The sequence below is a fragment of the Cibotium barometz genome, chromosome 7 (genome assembly GCF_041138505.1).
Source record: "Cibotium barometz isolate CiBa-2024 chromosome 7, ASM4113850v1, whole genome shotgun sequence".
Classification (NCBI taxonomy): Eukaryota; Viridiplantae; Streptophyta; class Polypodiopsida; order Cyatheales; family Cibotiaceae; genus Cibotium; species Cibotium barometz.
Window position 1 is genome coordinate 39,522,879 of NC_141052.1, and position 13,691 is coordinate 39,536,569.

A 13,691-nucleotide genomic window follows, 5' to 3' on the forward strand; every position below is an offset into this window, starting at 1 on the left:
GCTTTTGTGAATTGTGTGTATACATACACACATGTATACATATACACCCAAATAATCCAAAATATATTTTATAGTCATATAAATATATTTATAAAGATAATGCAACATATATTTTTAAAACCAAAACAAATATTGATATAAAGTGTAACTTGTTATAGCTATATAATGTGCATCCAATTGTACACTTGGAAGCTAGGCTAATGGTGATCGAGATGGGTGCCTCTCCAAGCTACACTGGATCTTGCAGGTCTTAGGTAATCTTATCTTTGATCATCTCAAGACCTTGTAAGCACCTATGACTGAGGTATGACTTACTCACAAAGTCATCTTAGATCACAATCATCTCTAATCATCTCACATTGACTAGATCTCTAGTCATTTCCAATGACCTTAGCTTTGATCATTTCAAGATCTTATAAGCACGAGGACCAAGCTAAGTTCTATGGGTCTTATGATCTCATTAGATCTCTAATAAGATTTTAAGACCTCTAAATCATGAGATCTTACATAAATTATGAAATCTTAAGAAAGATCATGAGCTCATGTATGGTCTTTTGAGCTCATATATGGGCTTATGAGATCTTAAGAGCTTCTACCAGACACTATGTGGTCATAAAATCAGATTATAAGATTATCACATTATTCTAAGTTGTATATATGCAAGTAAATTCATGTTTATGACTACCACCTCAATATGGAAAGGAAGAAGCACATCTATGTGCAAAACAGTAAAAAATATTAAGTTTAAAGAACTCTTATGAGCATGAAGTAGCTCTTGGGTCCACTTTTACTTCTCTACATGATTCCTACTCACATACACTTTCACATAAGAAACTATATCAAAAATAAATATACCACCCATTTATTATCTCAAAAAATAATAACTAGCTTTAAAAAAATACACTATCCATTTATTATCTCATATGATGAGAACAAAGAACTTTCATCTAATCCTATAAGCTCATAAGAGCTTCCAAGATCACATCCACATGTGAAACAGCACGTATAAGCACACATACATTGTCAAAATCTTCTTCCCATCATCTCGTGCATGTGAGATTACCTGACATGTGAGACGTACAAGTTCTATGAGCTCTTCTCAATGCATATAACCTCTTAGTTCTCAACTCAGGTTTTGGTGGGTCTTAGGTAATCTTATCTTTGATTATCTCAAGATCTTGTAAGCACCTATGATTTAGGTATGACTTACTCTCAAAGTCGATCTTAGATCACAATCATCTCTAATCATCTCACGTTGACTAAATCTCTAGTGATTTCTACTTTTCTTTGATCATCTCAAGATTTTATAAACACTAGGACCAAGCTAAGTTCTATGAGCTGTTCTCAACTCTTATGTGATCATATGTGCTCGTAGGAAGTCTTATGGATCTTATGATCTCAGTAGACCGCTAACAAGGTTTTTTTTAATTATATGTGCTCTTACATGAATTATATGATCTCTTACATAAATTATGAGATCTTAAGAAAGATCATGAGCTCATGTATAGTCTTATGAGATCTGAAGAGCTTCTACCATACACTATGTGGTCATAAAATCTGATGACATTATAAGATGATCACATTAATCTTTGTATACATGCAAGCAAAATCATGTTAATTATGACTACCACCTTGATATGAAAGGAAGAAGCACGGTGGCAAATGTATATTAAGTTTAAAACACTCTTTTGAGCATAAAGCAAATCTTGTGTCCATTTTTACTTCTCTAAACAATTCCTAGTCATGCAAGCAAGATCATGTTTATGACTACCACCTCAATATGGAAAAGAAGAAGCACAGTGGCAAATGTATATAAAGTGTAAAGAACTCTTATGAGCATGAGGCAAATCTTGTGCCCACTTTTCCTTCTCAAACGATTCCTGGTCACATACACTTTTACATAAGAAACTATCTCAAAAATAAATACACTACCCATTTATTATCTTTTAAAAAAACTATCCATTCATATTGTCATATGATGGGACAAAGAACTTTCATCTAAGGTCACCTTCACATATGCAAAAGCATGCACAAGTGCACACACATTGTCAAAATCTTCTTCCTATCATTTTGTGCATGTGAGATTACCTTGACATGGTCCTATTACTAGAGCCAAGAAGTCTATGTATGACACTAAGTTGATTGCATAAAGATCTAGAAACCACCAAGTTACACAACATACATACCATGTGAAGATGCAATTTGAGGTCAAAGATACTCTATTGAATCACTTTACCAAAGAGATCTATGATGTCTATGATAATTACAACTCATGGCAATGTTTAGCTTGTAGATCAAAGGCCTAACCTCACTAAACCCAACACTTAACCAATCAAAATGAAGACAATGCTCGTAATAAACCAAAAAATTAGTAAGAGCATGTCACGATTTTCAATAGCGAATTACGTTTTTGAAATAATGTATGATTCTTAACTTGAAAAAGAGTGTAATATTACCTTCTATAAATGCCCCTTCTTAATCATGCACATATCTTGAAGACTTTGATTGAGCTCTTTTAAAAAAAATTTACAACTAAGTGGCATTTGTGTGCACATGAAATAGCCATAATCATGACCTTACATACTGGGATCCACCATTTATGCTTTTTGCTCTTCAAGAACAACCATCCATAGTGGGAATCTTCTATCTTTCTTTTGATCTCTTTAAGCACCATTTACGGGTTGCTTTGTAGTCCATGCATTATTAGAAAAAGAAATGTGATCAAGAGAAAATAATTTATCATCAACTTCTACTTTTCTAATCACAAAGTAAAGATAGTGCTTGACACACCTACTTTCCTCCTCACTTGACATGTCTCTACATGTTTACTCCTTTCTTGATATTATAATACTTGTTGTAATGAATTACTCCTTGAAAATATAGTTGAAAGTTATGGTCTTTTGTGTGAATGCCTCTTCAAAAATATATTAGTTGAAACTTCCCTTACACAATGTTAAACTAAGCACTATTAGGATCCTATAACTAATCTTTAAAGGCTATGTATGTAGCTTCTACATATAACATAAACCCTTTTAAAAAATCTACATACATCTTCAAACTAACCCTTGAAAGCTATGTAGGTAGCTTCTATCAAAGCATTCACTCTTTCTTCCCATGCTTGTAGGTTCATTTGATTATCGTTTTGAACTCAAAACTTGCTCTCCTTTTGAAACTAAGCCACATTTAGCATTCATAATGATCAAGGTGCTACCAACAAAATTTTCTTTCCCATCATTTGCCAATATCAACATAGATCTTTTGTCCTTTGGCATATATTTTAACTTAGTGCAAGCCTAATATAAGTCACACGAGGATTGGTAAAACCATTCTCATACTTTTTCATATAAGATGATAGCATATTTAACGTATATTGTATTGAGTTTTTGTGTGTGTGTGTGTGTGTGTGTGTGTGTGTTTCCGAGAGAGAGAGAGAGAGAGAGAGAGAGAGAGAGAGAGAGAGAGAGAGCAGAATTTAAGTATTTCAATTTGTAATAATATTAATGCATAAATATTAAGTATAAAAGTTTTAAAGTAATTTGTGGTTCAATTCTCCACATAGGCAATCCATTCTCTATATAAGAAATGGAAATACCTAGATAATAGCCCATATTTCTTATTCATTCTCTATATAAGAAATTTAATTATCTAGATAGTGGCCCATATTTCTTATATCGGAAATTGAATCACCTAGATATTGACTCACATTCTCTATGTAAGAAATTGAATTTCCTATTTATTTGCCCATATTTCCTATATAGAAAAATGAATTACCTAGATATTAACCCATATTTCTTAGATATGGAAATAGAGAATAAGATTACCTAGTTAAATATAGAAAATTTTCATCTACATAACTAGGAAATCTTTCAAAATTTCCTATATATCGTGAAGTTCACTATATAGGGAACGACCTTGTGCCATGCTGCACGTGCAAGGGGAGCGTGTGAATCGTGACTTTCTCTGCAAATGCCTGCAGACTTTGCAAACAACGAGCCCCAGCTTCCTCATGCTGGCCTCCTTGGATGCATCCCGCGAGCAGATGAGTGTAGGCAAGGGCACTGTGTTGTTCCAAAATGCTGTAAAGCTCGCCATGGATGCACGGGATGCCTTGGAGGGAGTTCCAGGGCTAGAATAATTACTGAGCTGGGAGGCTATCCAAGGCACTGCAGGCATGGCTGCTATGGACCCCTTGCGAATAACAGTGGGGTTGAGGGGGTTAGGCCTGACGGGACTCGAAGTAGACTGCATTCTGCGTTCAAAGCGCAAGGTCATTGCAGAGATGCGATGCCCCCACTGTCTCGTCTTCATTATAACCATAGGAACCAGAGAGCAAGATATCTGCCGCATGGTGAAAGCTTTCGAATCCATCTCCAAAACTAGATTAGCAACTTCCAGCTCCAGCGGTTCTAATTCGCCGCCCATCGCCATTAATCCTTGCTTCAATGGCCAGCTCTCAGCTAGAGCCCAAGCCCTTCCTCCTGTTCACCGATTAATGAGCCCCACCCAAGCCCTCTTTGCAGCGTCCAAGAGATTTTGTGCAGAGCTCCTGTGCCCGTTTCCTCCAGGCATTCCCCTGCTCGCCCCGGGTGAAATTATCTCTCCTGAGGCCGTCGACTACCTCCAAGAAGTGGTACTCCAAGGAGGCGTCATCGAAGGTGCTTCTGATTGCACCTGCAAAACCTTCCTAGTTTGTGAGGAGTAACAAGAGTCCATTGTATACAGTTTGCACTCCATGAAGGGGTCATCGAAGGTGCTTCTGGTTGCACTTGCACCTTCAAAACCTTCCTAGTTTGCAAGGAGTAACATGTCCATTCAGGTTTTCTTTGAACCTTACAGCTAGAGGGGTTACACTTGGCAATAATTAGTTCAATTGAAGGTCACAAAAGCTGACTCTTTTTGCACTTTTATTTGTTGTGTCTCTCGCACGGCATAAAGCTACTTGAGTTTTAAGGAGAAACTTACTATCAATCATGTAAAATGGATCTTGTTATCAAAATCAAGCATAAATGGAGTGTCAAAATGTTAGAATTAAGTGTAATGCCATTAATTCTGCGTGTTTGGAAAGGTTTTGTAAAATGGATCTTGTTATCAAAATCAAGCATAAATGGAGTGTCAAAATGTTAGAATTAAGTGTAATGCCATTAATTCTTCGTGTTTGGAAAGGTTTTACATTGGCTTGTCTCCTTTGCAAAGTCTTAATGGCATAGTTTCGTTATGTGATTGTCCATGAGGAGAAACTTGTCATCATTATATACAAAATGGATTCTTGAATGTCCATGATGATTTTCTCTGGGTTTTCTCCTAATATTTTGCATGTTCATGAAAATTATAATGATAGTAGGCGAGCTTCTTTCCAAGTGAGATGGAGAGTGTAGGAATACAAATGAGTGAGAATCAATAAGATGATACATGTAATTTTGTGCAATTTAGCTACTCTATGGAGGGCCATGCAAAAAGCTCTCCTTGACTATGTAGGTTTCTAAGATGTTCTTGAAATCCCCCTTGCTTATGGGAAGAAACTTAGTGCATGTGTTGCCTCTGTTTGATTTGAGTAGAAGTGCCTAGTTTGGGTGGAGCTTGTTGGATGGCTTCATCTGGCATTGGGGAGATTGGCTCCGGCAGTATTGGTCATAAGCTTTTTGTTCCTATTAAGAATGCAATGACTTAGGAGAGCTAGGTGTGCTAGAGATTAAACTCCTCTTTCCAGCCTTCCCAAGAGCTCGTTTTAGATGTGGAAAGTTTGGACACATTTCTAGGAATTGTTCTAATTTCAAGAAGGAATTCATGAGGCCATTAAAAAAGACGGGGTTATAGAAAGTGTCAAAGGGGAGGCTTCTATCAAAGAAAAGATTGTGGAATCTGATATCTCTTAGGTAGCAAGCATGTAGAAGGGATGCAAGGGGTTGTGGATAAGGGTACGGGTAAAGTAGAGACCATTGAGGAAGGTAAATAGTCTAATTAGGGGGATAGATGGATTAATGTAGGTAAGGAGAAAGGGAAGGGTTTCAAGAGTTTTAGACAAATAAAAGGGGAATGTAAGGGGTTAAAAGACAAAAAAAAAACTGCATTTTGGAGACTTGTGGAGGATTGAAATATGCAAAATCTTACAATTTAGGAGCATAATGTTTTAAGGCCAAGATTAGATTTAAGCATTGGGAAGTTTTATATGAGGGAACATCTGTAGGCTAAAGTGGGGTTTTTACCCTCATCCACAGCAAACTAAAACCTTCAATTGTGGCTAAGAACGGTGGATATTGGTGGTGGAGATCTAACTGGATGAGGAAAAACTACAGGTAGTCAACATTTATGGAGCTCATAAATACAAGCTAAGAGGGGAAATGTGGAAATCGATCAGGGGGCTAAATCATCAATGTCCCCGCATTGGGATTTCAACATGGTGGAAAAACATGTGGATAAAAGGGGAGGGAATGCAATTCTCATGGGGAAGGAAAAGAGTAAATGGGAAGAGATTAGGGAATCTCTTGGCTTGGTAGATGGCAAGGATTTAGGCCAGTGGGGCTCTAAACCTAGGCACACTTATTTTAGTCTCCAAGATCCTAATATTCCCTTCTTCTGCAGACCACATGCCTATGAGATGGAGTTGGATGGAAGCTCAATGGGGGGAGGAGGAAATGGGTAGGTTTCCCAGAAGAAAGATTATAACTCTCTATTCGCAACCTGAATTAGAGGGGACTCCTCAATGACTCTTGGGGTTTGTTTAGGAAATGCAAGGAATCATTAGGCAAGTTGGTACTAAGCTCAAAGCCAGGGAGAAAAGGGAAGACCGTTTGTTTGTGGAAAAGACCCTAAACGCCATTTACAATAGTAACAAGCGGGGATTCATCAATGACTCTTAGAGGTGGTCTCTCTTCAAGAAGTTCAAGGCATTATTAGGCATGTTGGTGCTTAATCTCAAAGCCAAGGAGAAAAGGGATAGGTTGGAGGAGAGGTGGGAATGTTTACAAAAGAAAAGGAATCTGACAACTCTAACACAGCATGAGAAAGAGGATTTATGCAGTTCACCAAGCTCAGTTGTCTATTATGGATGAGAAAATGGGCATGGGGGGCCTAACAGCAACTAGGTATTGCGCCTTTAAAAATTCTACAAGAATTTCAAAAAATGCCTTCATACCCTATAGGGATCATTATAGGAATGAGTTGGTTGGTCAAGTAAAAGACCAAAAAGGGTTTTTTGGTTGCCTAATCCTAAAGAGATTCCTAGCAAATGGGTTTACCTTGAGTATGAAAGAGGATGTCTCTAGAAACAAATTTCAACCTAAAGAGGCCTTTCTCAGGATGCTACTCAACGGGTTTTCTCCTAATAGAGCTTCTATGATAGAGAGGCTTCTAGCATAAGATGAATTTTGGCAAGCTTTTAATCTTTCTTGGTTAAGAGAAACCTCCAAGTTAAGATGGTCCTTATGTGGAATTCTTTTTAGCCTTTTGGGTAAACATGCTTCTTACCTTGGGGAAACCTTGAGCATGAAAGAGGATGCTCTAGAAATAGGTTTCAAGTTGGGGAGGCCTTGCTGATGAGGATGCTACTTAAAGAGTTTTGTCCTGATGGAGATGCCAAAATGGAGAGTCTTCTAGCACAAGATGAATTTTGGCAAGCCTTTAATCTATCTTGGTAAAGAGAAATCTCTAGGTTGCGATGTTCCTTCTATAAGGTTCTTTTTAGCTTTTTGGACTCCAATCATGGGCATCTTGATAAGTAACCAATTGATCATTAAATTTTTTGTTGTATGATTTCATCTTATGTATCCACACTTGACGAGAATATCATAAGAGTGCCGCAACTATTCAATGCTTTGCTAAAGCCCCTAGTTCTAGATTTAACCTAAGAAGATCCAAGACCGAAAGAATACTCATTTGATTGGCCATGTGGGGTTGCCATGTAAATAATTATTAAAGAGAATGTGGTTAGGCACCCAGGTTGTCCCTTGGGGTTGATGTATCTAATAAGAAACATTGATTAATTACGTTACACAAAGGGTTAGCAACAAAGTGAAAACAAATGGGGTTCCACTTCGGTTCCTTTCTATGCCAAGGTGATTTTGATAAAGTTCATTTTGTAGGCCTATATATAGTTTCATTCCTTTCATTGATTTTAAGAAATGTCACTGGCTTAAAATATTGAGCCCTATTATGGCCTTCATGTGGAGGAACAAATTTTATGGTTTTTTCCAATTTTCTCGATGACTTTCTTCTTCTCAACCCCTCTCAAGCTTGAGAAGCTTTCAAAATGATTGTTTTAATTCAAATCAAGCTTTCCCTAAAAATCTTAATGTTTAATTAAGAGAAAGTTAATCTTTATGCTGAATTGTAATGCTTTCTTTAAGTAAATCTCTCTCTCTAAAAGAATAGCCATCTTTATGGATAAATCCCTTGGAAAAGGATGCTTCTCAATGATAGTCTCTTAATTCAAAGCTAAACTCTAGGCTTGATAAGCTAGAGATTAAGAAAATGATATTTTCATGATTTTGTGCTATTAAAATAATGGTAAATTCTTTTAGAATTATTTATGAGTAGTTGAAAACTACTCTAATTCATTCTAAATGAGAAATGGATTATCCTAACAATTTGGGAAAAGAGAAATGTTGAAATTAGCTTAATCTAGTGGGATAATCATAGTTATGTTTAATTTTATGGTTAAAATTATGATTTAAATTCATAGTTTGATTTTAAGCATAAAAGAGGAACTACTATCATATTTTCAGTACAAGCTTTTACTCTTTTAGGAAAAATTGAGAATTATCAGTAATAGCAGCAAAGCTATGGCAAAATTTTCAGAAATAATACATATCTTATTTTTATGCATAATGCTAAAAGAGGACTTCCTACCATATTCTAGGATTGGATATCTTAGGCAAAAAGAATGATTTTCATCATATTCATGAGAAATAATTTTTTTATAATTATGCATAATTAATTGATTATGAGAAAAGAGTATTTTTTGGTAAATTTATTTTTATGCAAAAAGAGGAATTCCCATGATAATTGAGATCCAAGAAATTAAATGGTAAAAGAGAAATTTTTGGCATAATTCAAAAGTGGAATTTTAAGCATTATTAATTTTATTGGGAAATATGGGTAGAATTGATTTTTGTAAATCCCATGACCATGGGTGAGGCCTCGAGTGAGAGGCTCTGCCCTGCGCAAGAACTGCTACTTCCGCTGCTAGCACCCCAGAATTAGTTGCGCGGGAGGGACAAGGATCTTTTAGATTTTACCTATAAAAAATATTGTATGTTTGTGAGATGCAGATTTTAATTGTTCACTTATACATGTTTTTTTTTGGGGGGGGGATCCCAACAGTAGGGCATCCGGCTCGAAAATCTAGGGTGTAAGTTAGAACTTGATGCACACACACACACACACACACACCCAACCCAACCCTGTGCTAACCCATAAAATGTGGGGGCCACCTCCTCTTTAAAAAACACTTTTCACGTAAACAATTGGGAAAATTAAACCTTCAACCGACTTATTACTCGTTCAGATGGGCTTCCTTTTCCAAAGGAAACCAACATGGCCCACATTACTTTGGCTATGTGAATAGATTGTAGAAGCTTTAACATAGTCTTTTTTTGGCAAGTCAAAAGCTAGCACCTTTTTTTCATGGCCTTGCATAGATCCCAAGTCCCTCCGAGAAGCTTTAACATAGTCTTTTTTTTTGTGGCAAGTCAAAAGCTAGCACCTTTTGTAATGGCCTTCCATAGATCCTAGGCCCTCTTTTTGGCAAGTCAAAAGCTTCACTGCCTTGCATGGATCCCAAGCCCCAATACAATACACACGATGCCATGCATCATGACATGATCTCACACATGCATCTCTGCATCTTTCAAAACTTCAACTCGTGTGTGAGTGACCAAGTGCTTATTTCGCACGCGTGTGGTCGTCCTTCCACCGTCATGGTTTGCAACCCTCGAACTTTCCCTTGACCAAGCGGTAGAGAATATACAGCTTGATTAGCATCTCCTCTTCTAAAGACTCTGGTAAATGGGCTGTTCTTGTTGTCTCGATGAGTCCAATAGCAATTCGGAGGTTTGTACCCCCAAATTGCAACACATATGTGCGAGCTAAGACCCATGAGTTGACTCCCCAATCCCCTATTAAGTCCCCTGCTGTATGGTTTTGAGGCCAATATGAAGGGGAAGAGCATGGCATGCTTTCTCAATGCTGCTTCATAGAGAGCCTGATGTGAGTTATCTTTCCCTGCTTGTTGCCATCTCAATTGCTATACATACCTTGCTTCTAATATCTTTTCTCTATAGCCATGTGAAAGCCCTTGAAGAAGTTTGATAGATGTGGAGCATATTACATACTCTTTTATTTACAGTAAATTAAGCTTGCTCTTCTAGGGGTTTCTTGAAGAAGTAGACTTTGGAGCAGATTACTTACTTTTTGGTTTGTAGTACATGGATGCCTTCATTCCTTCAAGACCTTTTGAAATTGACCTTGGAGAGAGGTAGAATAAGGCCTAGTCCACCCATACCACCAAAAATTGGGTATTCATGCAACATGGAAGGTACCAAAATGGAATGTCTCAACATGGCATATGAAGCTTCTATCTTTGTCATTGCCCTTGCTTGCTGTTCCCAAACCCACTAACTTTAGCAATAGAATTCCTATGTCACTGGGCTCTATTGTTGGAAAAAATACCAAACGGAGATCTAATCACAACAATGACTTTGGATCAATTATTAAGAAGTGTTAAATATTAATAGTGATAAATGTGAGAATAAACATGTGCAAGGTGGTTGTGTAAATTGGCACCTAATAACTTTGTATTCTAGTTTTAAACTAAAGCAGTTCTAGTGTGTGTAAACAACCGCTAGTGTTGTCTCTTTTATGTGTGGGAAGAACCTCTTAAAAGGGGATTTTATGTAAGCAATGATGTCTATAGGTGACACATTTAGGGACAGCTTGTAAAGGGGGAGTCTCTCCTATAAAAAGGTCCATTATTATAATGTTATGTGATACTTTTAAGTTAATCTCGTGTCCTCTTGCTTATTAATCACTCTTGTTAAACCCTTATAAGTAACTCCTAATCCCATCATCTGGTATTATAGATATCATGCCTCTAGTTACGCACCTCTGTTAGTTTTTTATCGCTCCCACGCCACTCACCTCCACCCCACCATCGCCCTAGAGCTAGTCGTGTCGCTCCAGATATCGTCTTGCGACTATGCCACCATCCCAAAGCTTGTTTCCATCCATAATTGGTAGCAAAGCTTCCCTGCCTCTGCACTCTCTGGTCCATGCTCCTCCGCAACTCCACCATATCATCATCAAAGCACCCGAGGATCTTTTTCTCTTAGGGATAGACTTTTTGGATTAAGCATCCATAGACACTCTAAAATTCACTAAAATCCCAAAAAAGTCTCTCTCAAAGAGACTTTTGGATTAGGCATCCATAGACACTCTAAAATTCACTGAAAATTAGGCGCTCTTGCATCCGTGCAATTAACTATCCGGAACATTATTTAAGCTCACTCAGGTGTACATCATGTTTCTAATATACCTTGGTAATCATATCTTACATCTATTCAAATCTTGGTGCCTTGTGTCCACAATCTAGTTTTTCTCCCCTGTACTTTTTCGCAAGCCTATTAGTGCACAAAAATTCCCATTCAAGGGGTGGGGGCGGGGGGAGGTGTGTGTTGGAGATAACAAATGGTAAGCATGTAGCCAAAGTGTGTGTATGAGTGCACTAGTGTGTACTAGTGTGTGTTTGTGTGTGAACATCCCCTTAGGCTTGGATTTGATATTGTGCAAGTGTGTAGGAAGTTCCCTTAGGCAGACTTAACTATAAGGCTCCAACATGGTATTAGAGCTAGGTTCTCACCCTAGGGTTCCTGTTACATTCTTCTTGTACTGATGGTGTAAGCATGTTTACGTGTCCCTTTTCTTTGCACCGAAACCTCCTGTGAGCTCCACCCATCACGTGCAATAGCTACCCTGGCCCTGCACCTTGTACGCATTGTTTACCTATGCCTGCCATTTTATGCTATTCACCTGCAGCTCCATCAACACATTGAACCACCTCCATGAGCACCCATGCTCTCTTGGCCATCAATCTCCTAGCCTCGCCATCTTAGACCTCTTGTGCTGAGCTCCTATACAAATCATCATTCTCCCACCTTACGCATCATCTATACCCTCTAGTGATGTCATTTGCTGCTATCCAAATCTCCGAGCAGGGCTCCCACCACACGAATGCCATCTCCCAGCAGCTGTACAGATCTGCGCCATCCCAAACCTGCAACAATAGCTATACGGATCTTTGTCATCGATGCTACTGCATAACTGCTATGTCAGCTATGCTCTGCACTGCTACCATGTTAGCCCGCCTGCTGTTGTAGCACACAATGCATCTCGACACCCGAGATCAAGTGCATTAGTAGTAGCCTCATTCAACATTCTTCCTATACAACCTTCGGAGTTTGATATTTGGGTTATAACTTTTGATCTATGGATGCCACGTCAGTTTTCGACCTATGATGCCATGTCAACGTCTGACATGTTGATGCCACATCAACTTCTGACCTACAGAGTTAGCTATCAAAGTTAGCTGTCGGAGTCAGCAGTCTAGATCAGCCATCTGAATCAGTCATCTGAATCAGATATCGGAGTTAGCCATCGGAACAGTAAATCTTATTATTAAAAGTATTTTTGACTGCTTTGAAATATGCTTTTAAGAACTGAAAATCACTCCAAAGTGTTGGAAAGCACACTTAGCGCCAAAAAGAACTTGAAAGAGATAACAAGCACTTGAAAGTCCTTCTAACCATTTGAAAGTGCTTCCAAGAAAATGTATGGGATTTCAAGCACTTGAAAGTGCTTTCTAGCACTTTGCACCTGAAAGTGCTTCCAAGAAAATGTATGGGATTTCAAGCACTTGAAAGTGCTTTCTAGCACTTTATAGCACGTGAAAGTGCTTAAAAGAACTTGAAAGTGCTTCTAATCACCTAAAAGTGCTTTTGAAGCACCTGAAAGTGCTTTTTCTTGAATGTACTTAATAACACTTAAAAGCACTCCAATGTGCTAGAAAAGCACTTTTAAGTGCTTAAAAGAACTTGAAAGTGCTTCCAGACACCTAAAAGTGCTTTTCAAGCACCTGAAAGTGCTTTTCTTGAATTTTCTTTCTTGCACTTGAAAGTGCTTGTTCTTTACATTTGAAAGCACTCCAAAGCACTTTGCAGTGTTTTGAAGTGCTTCAAACCACTTAAAAGAACTTCACAGGTCTCATCAACACTATGCTTGATCTTCTGTATAGTGTGTAGATAGTGAAACTCATCCTCTCTTTTAAGTGTTCCTTCTCTTTGATCATGGTTTCTATTTAATATGCCCCTGTAGAAAAAACATGAAGTTGCTATGTCTAAAGTTGCACATCGGAGAGCCAATGCCAATTTAAAGAGGCATTACTTCAACAACTGAAGCTTGGTGAGATATTCAACATTGTCCCCACACCCCACAATCCTGAGCTCTTTGGATTTGCCACCATTTTGGTTGACGGGGAATGTGTTGTTTGTGGTCTATCGTTGGAGGGTGAGGATGTGGTTGGTGTATACATGCTTGCATGAGACACCAATACCACCCTCTGTGCTTTGCTAGTGCAAGTAGAGGCAGATTGACCTGTGTCAAAGCGTGGATGCAGTCATAGAATCCTAGAGCTTACAAGGCAA